This window comes from Chelonia mydas, chromosome 15, assembly GCF_015237465.2.
Source record: "Chelonia mydas isolate rCheMyd1 chromosome 15, rCheMyd1.pri.v2, whole genome shotgun sequence".
Taxonomy (NCBI): Eukaryota; Metazoa; Chordata; order Testudines; family Cheloniidae; genus Chelonia; species Chelonia mydas.
This window is the reverse complement of record NC_057856.1, coordinates 1,821,833-1,828,416: the sequence shown is the minus strand read 5'-3', so window position 1 is coordinate 1,828,416 and position 6,584 is coordinate 1,821,833.

The window sequence follows — 6,584 nt, the reverse complement described above, 5'->3', positions numbered from 1 at the left end:
CCCCGTCAGGCTGGAGAGGGGTCTGCACCTGCCCTGACAGCTGATGGGCTGGGAATAGCAGGGGTTAGAGCAGGGGTTCTCAACCTATGGATCATGGTGGGCTGCATATGCGGCCCACAACGCGTTACGTGGGCCACAAGTTGAAAACCACAGCGCCACCTCCCGCTAAAGCTCCCCTCAGACCCCAGGCTACGCCCAGCGCCCCGCACCCAGAGGCCAGAGGTGCTGGAACTAGCCTGAAGGGGTTTCCATCATATAGAGGGTTTACAGTTTGGTTCAATGGCTCTCAGCCCCCCCACTATAAAAATTGTTCCAGCCCCGCTCCACATGCCATGCCAGAGACCCCTCCACAGAGCGGGGCCAGGCGCGGAGCCCTGCGCCAGGCTGGGCAGCCAGGGCCTGAGCCACGCCACACTGGGCCGGGTAGCCAGGACCCGAGCCCTAGTGTGGGGCTAGGAGCAGAGCCCCGGGGCCAGGGTTGGCAACCAGGACCCCAGGCACAGGGCCAGGAGCGGAGTCCCATGTAAAACCTGGGGGTGCTGCACAGGGCTGGCCTTACCCTGAGGCGAACTGAGGCGGTTGCCTCAGGTGCCAGACTGGGGGGGCCACTAGGACCCCGAGTGTAGAAAATGGTGTCTGCTGCTGGTGCATTTGGATTCTCTCTGCACTAGATGCACAGAGATGGGGGAGTGCTGTGCTGGATCCAATGTAGGAGCAGGGCAGGGGTTGGGAGCAGAATCAGGGAGAGGGTCAGAGGCAGGAATCTGGGCCCCAGTAGCCAGGCCGCTGGAAAATGGCTCCTCTCAGGCAAGCTCAGGGATCTGGGGGGTGGGAAGGGGGCCCTCCGTGATGCCGGGCTCTGGCTCCATGGCCGGCATAGTAGCCACGGCATCGAAAGGTGGACAGTCTTCACTAGGGACCCGCCCAGGAAGGAGGTCGGTTGCCCCATGCTCACGAGGCACATCCCATGGGGAGGAGGGCCCAAGAGATAGAACAGGCAGGCAGGAGAAAAGGGGAGAGGGAATCACAGAAAGCAGCAGGAGCTGCAAGGGGAGAGAGGAGGAGGAGGAAACTCTTATGTACCTTTCTAGCCCCCCCAGGGCCTGGACTGATTAACCCCAGCTTCTCAGGGAGCTTCCTGTTTCCTGCTGCTTCCCTGAACCCACTTGAGGAGAACAGGCAGCCAACTGAAGTAGTAGGAGCCAGTTAGGCCCTTAAGCTGCTGACATCTTCCCTCACTCAGGCCCTGCTACCAGCCTGCTTATTTGTCCCCTTCAACTGAGTGCTGGGAGCCACTATCGCTGGCCCAGAACAGCAGCCATGAGTGAAAGAAGAAAACGCCCCTCTGGGGCAGCATTCAGTAAAAGCAAGCAAGCAAAGGAAGCTTTTCTATCTAAGCAGGAAGGAGCTCTCCTGAGATACATAGACACAAATGTTCACGGTGAGCCTTCCGGCCCCAGTGAGGATGTGAGTGGTGAGGAGATGCCTGATCTTCCAGTTAGTCAGAGTGCAGGTGACCTGGCAGCTACTGCAGCATCCGTATCTCCATCTCAAATGGATGTAGCCATGCACATTCCTGAAGAAAAGTGTAGATCAGAGAAGGGTGTGGTGGAGGCGCAAGAAACAGCTGCTGCTGAGTTTAGTTCCTTAAGTCTAGAGGATCCAGGACTGTGGATCCACTTGAGCAGTAGCCTGAGGGACTTGCTTGTACTGCATGGGCCACAGCAAGTGAAAAACTTCATGTTCCCCAAAGACAATGAAAACAGAAGTTTCCATCCAACACATTACTGGCGTGAAATCCCCAGTGGTGACAAAGTGGAGAGGCCATGGCTTATGTACTCAAAAACCCAGAATGCTGCATACTGTTTTTGTTGCCAACTCTTCCAGTCTAATGTTCCAGCTACATTGGGTTCTACAGGAACAAAGGACTGGAAAAATCTGGCTAGAAATCTGACATGCCATGAGAAGGCAGCAAATCACCAGAGAGCATTCCATAGGTGGAAAGAGCTTGAGATGAGACTAAGGTTAAAGGCCACCATCGATGATCAGCATCAAAAGAAGATTGCATCAGAGTATCTTTACTGGCAAAATGTTCTGAAAAGGCTCATTGTATTGTGAGAATGCTTGCTACCCAAAACCTAGCACTGCGTGGCACTTCAGATCAGCTGTATGTGCCAAACAATGAAAACTTCCTTAAGGTTGTGGAGCTGATGGCTGAGTTTGATGCTGTACTCCAGGAGCATCTAAGAAGAGTCACCACCCAAGAAATGTACACACACCACTGCCTTGGAAAAACCATTCAAAATGAGATCATACAGTTACTGGCAACAAAAGTCAAACAGAAGATTGTGGCAGATCTGAAGTCAGCAAGAGATTACTCTGATATTCTGGACTGCACACCTGACATCAGCCATATGGAACAAATGACTTTAATGGTGCGTTTTGTAACAACAACAGAACCTAATGAAAATGTCCCTGCAATGGTGACTGTCAGAGCATTTTCTAGAATTTATTGACATTGATCGTACTACAGAAGCTGGTATGACAAATGTGCTTCTTAAAAAGCTGGAAGATACAGGAATTATGATAGCTGACATGAGAGGTCAGGACTATGATAATGGTGCCAACCTGAGAGGAAAGAACAGAGGAGTGCAGACACGGATCCGAGAGTAAAACCCTTGAGCTTTTTTTGTCCCATGCAGGTTCTGATTCATTGAACTTGGTGGTCAGTGATGCAGCATCAGCTTCTCTTGAGCATCTGCTGAATTTTTTAATGTAATTCAAAGCATCTATGTATTTTTCTCTGCATCAACTCATCGAAGGCAAATTTTGAAGCAACATCTCGGAACATCCTCTCTGACACTGAAACCACTGAGTCCCACATGATGGGAAAGTCGAGTGGAGGCGATAAAGCCTATCAAACACCAAATTGGGAAGCTAGATGATGCCATAGTTGCCATTATGGAGGGTAATGCTATGACAGGAACTGTTCGTGGGAGAACAGTGGCAGAGGGAAATAGAATCACCAGAAACATACATAACTTCAAATTTCTGTGTGGCTTAGTGTTGTGGCATGACATACTGTTTGAAATAAATGTTGAAAGCAAGAGACTCCAAGGTGTTGACCTTGATATATCTGGAGCAATGGAACAACTGGACCAAGCAAAGTCATACCTACAATCTTACCGGTCAGATGAGGGATTTCAAAATGTTCTGAAGAGTGCATAGAAGTTGGCAGAGGAACTTCACACTGAAGCGATTTTCCCACCATTCAAGAATACAAGAGTCACCGAAGAAGACATTTTGATTACGAGGCACGGGATAATCCCATAAGAGACCCCAAACAACAATTCAAAGTTGAATTTTTTAACCAGGTGCTAGATTGTGCAATACAGTCAGTTGAAGAACGTTTCATGCAGCTCAAGGAACACAGCAGTATATTTGGGATGTTGCATGATATTCCAAAACTCCTCACGATACCTGAAGAAGACCTACACCAGCAATGCAGTGCACTAGAGATAGTGTTGACACATGATGACATGCGTGATATTGATACGAGTGATTTAGGTGATGAACTGAAAGCCCTTTCAAGATACATTTCAGCAGGATCAACTCCAAAGGCTGTTCTGGAATATATGTGCACAAATAAGATGACCACCCTCTTTCCAAATGCTTTTGTTGCTCTGCGCATACGTCTAACACTTCCTGTAACAGTTGCCAGTGGAGAACGCAGCTTCTCCAAGCTGAAGTTAATAAAAACACATCTACGCTCCACAATGACACAGGAGAGGCTGGTCGGCCTTGCAGCCATCTCAACAGAGCATGAGCTGGCCCAGACTGTGGACCTTCAGGAAGCAGTGCAAATCTTTGCAACCAAGAAGGCACAGAAAGCACCACTTTGATTATTCAAACAGATAAAAATGCCAGTATTTACTAGGCAGACAAGAACAGTTACATTTGCTGTTCAGGTGTTTGAAAGTTAAGTGTTACTTAAAATTTTTGAACAAGGCATTTTAAGTTGTTAATTCTCCTTTATTGGGGTAGGAATAGAGCAGCACCATGAGAGGAGTAGAACAGGAAGAAGGCAGAATTGAGACCTTTCAAAGTTTGGCCCAAGCGAGGGGACATCATTTGAGCTCCGCACCTCAGGTGCCAAAATGTTGTGGGCTGCAAACCTCATAGTTCCTTCACCTTTGCTGCCCAGCGCCCCCCAGCCCAGCCCCGCCCCTCACTGCCCAGAGCCCACCCACAAACCTCTCCAGAGATCCTGTCAGGGTTCCCTCCCCACTCTGAACTCTGGGGTACAGATGTGGGGACCTGCATGAAAGACCCTCTAAGCTTATTTCTACCAGCTTAGATTAAAAACTTCCCCAAGGCACAAATTCTTCCTGTTCCTTGGATGGTATTTCTGCCACCACCAAGTGAGTTAGACAAAGATTCAGGAAAAGGACCACTTGGAGTTCCTGTTTCCCCAAAATATCCCCCCCAAGCCCCTTCACCCCCTTTCCTGGGGAGGCTTGAGAATAATATACCAACCAAATAGGTAACAAGATGAACACAGACCAGATCCTTGCGTTTTTAGGGCACTAAAAACCAATTAGGGTCTTAAAAGCAGAACTTTATTATAAAGAAAAAAGTAAAAGAAGCACCTCTGTAAAATCAGGATGGAAGGTAATTTTACAGGGTAATAAGATTTAAAACACAGAGGATTTCCCTCTAGGCAAAACTTCAAAGTTACAAAAAACAGGAATAAACCTCCCTCTTTGCATAGGGAAAATTCACAAGCTAAAACAAAAGATAATCTAATGTATTTCCTTGCTTTACTTACAATTTTTGTAATTTTAGATGCTTATTTCAGGTAGGGTTTTAGGAGAGGTTTTTTTTTCTGCCTGGTCCCCAGAGAGCACAAGCAAAACCTCCCCTCAGAGATGTAAAAAGATCTTCCTTTATTGGTCCTTTTGTTCAGGTGCAACCAGGTTATTTGAGCTTTTAACCCCTTACAGGTAAAGGAGGGATTTTATGCTACCCTTAACTGTATGTTTATGACAGATCCACTCACTGGACCGCTGCTGGCAGGAGCACTCACTGCCTGATGCTGTCTCCCCATCAGCCAGCCCCACCTCCTGCCAGACCTGAGTGGCAAATTTTGATATTTTTCTTAGCACACAGCCAGGCTGCCGCTGTGTGCTAATTGGGCCGCATGCGGCTGCGGGTTGAGAACCAGGCCACAATACAGTAACCGCTTCCTCCTCCCCAGAGGCAGAGATAGCCCCTATGCTCCTGCCCCACCAGCACCATGGGAACCTGCTTACAAGTGGATGAGATTACAGTGGATGAGAAGCTGGATATGAGTCAGCAGTGTGCCCTTGTTGCCAAGAAGGCAAACGGCATATTGGGCTGCATTAGTAGGAGCATTGCCAGCGGATCGAGGGAAGTGATTATTCCCCTCTATCTAGCCACTGGTGAGGCCACATCTGGTTTTGGGCCCCCCACTACAGAAGGGATGTGGACAATTTTTTGAGAGTCCAGTGGAGGGCAACGAAAATGATTAGGGGGCTTGGACACATGACTTCTGAGGAGAGGCTGAGGGAACTGGGGTTATTTAGTCTGCAGAAGAGAAGAGTGAGGGGGGATTTGATAGCTGCTTTCAGCTACCTGAAAGGGGGTTCCAAAGAGGATGGAGCTAGGTTGTTCTCAGTGGTGGCAGATGTCAGAACCAGGAGCAATGGTCTCAAGTTGCAGTGGGGGAGGTCTAGGTTGGTTATTAGGAAAAACTATTTCACGAGGAGGGTGGTGAAACACTGGAATGGGTTACCTAGGGAGGTGGTGGAATCTCCTTCCTTAGAGGTTTTTAAGGCCTGGCTTGAGAAAGCCTTGGCTGGGATGATTTAGTTGGTGTTGGTCCTGCTTTGCGCAGGGGTTGGACTAGATGACCTCCTGAGGTCTCTTGCAACCCTAATCTTCTGTGATTCTTCTGTGAGCCCCAGGGCAGTTCTAACACAGCTCACTCTCACAGCATAGACAGGACCAAAATGGGTTTTAACCACGGTCCCATTGCCACAGCTAAAGCATGCTGCTGTCCTGGCTGCTCTACAACACTAATCATGGCAAGGGGTTACTGGCTTGTAAAGAAGTCCCCTAGCAGAATAGTTTTGACAAGAGAAATGGGGCCTTAGGTTGGTTAGGGAGGCCAGTGACCTGGCTAAAGCATAGGGCAGGGAAGCACATGATCCGGCTTCTATTTTTGACTCTGCTGCTGACACACTGCACACACAATATTTCCCCCTCTGTGCCTTGGTTTCCCCCTCAGTAAAATGGGGATAATGCCTTCCAGGCTTCATTCATTAACATAAGTAAGACTCCTTGAGAGCCTTGGATGGAAAAGGAGAGATGCATAAGGAACATGAAGAAGCATGTACTGGATATGCAGACGGTCACCCTACATATTATCATTGATATGACATGTCCCATATATCTGTCACACTCATGCACATTTAGCTCTGTCTTTGAACCTCAATGGATTTCTCTACAGCCTCACATAAAGGGGTTGATTGACTCTCACCATAAGAGAACATAACTCTCAA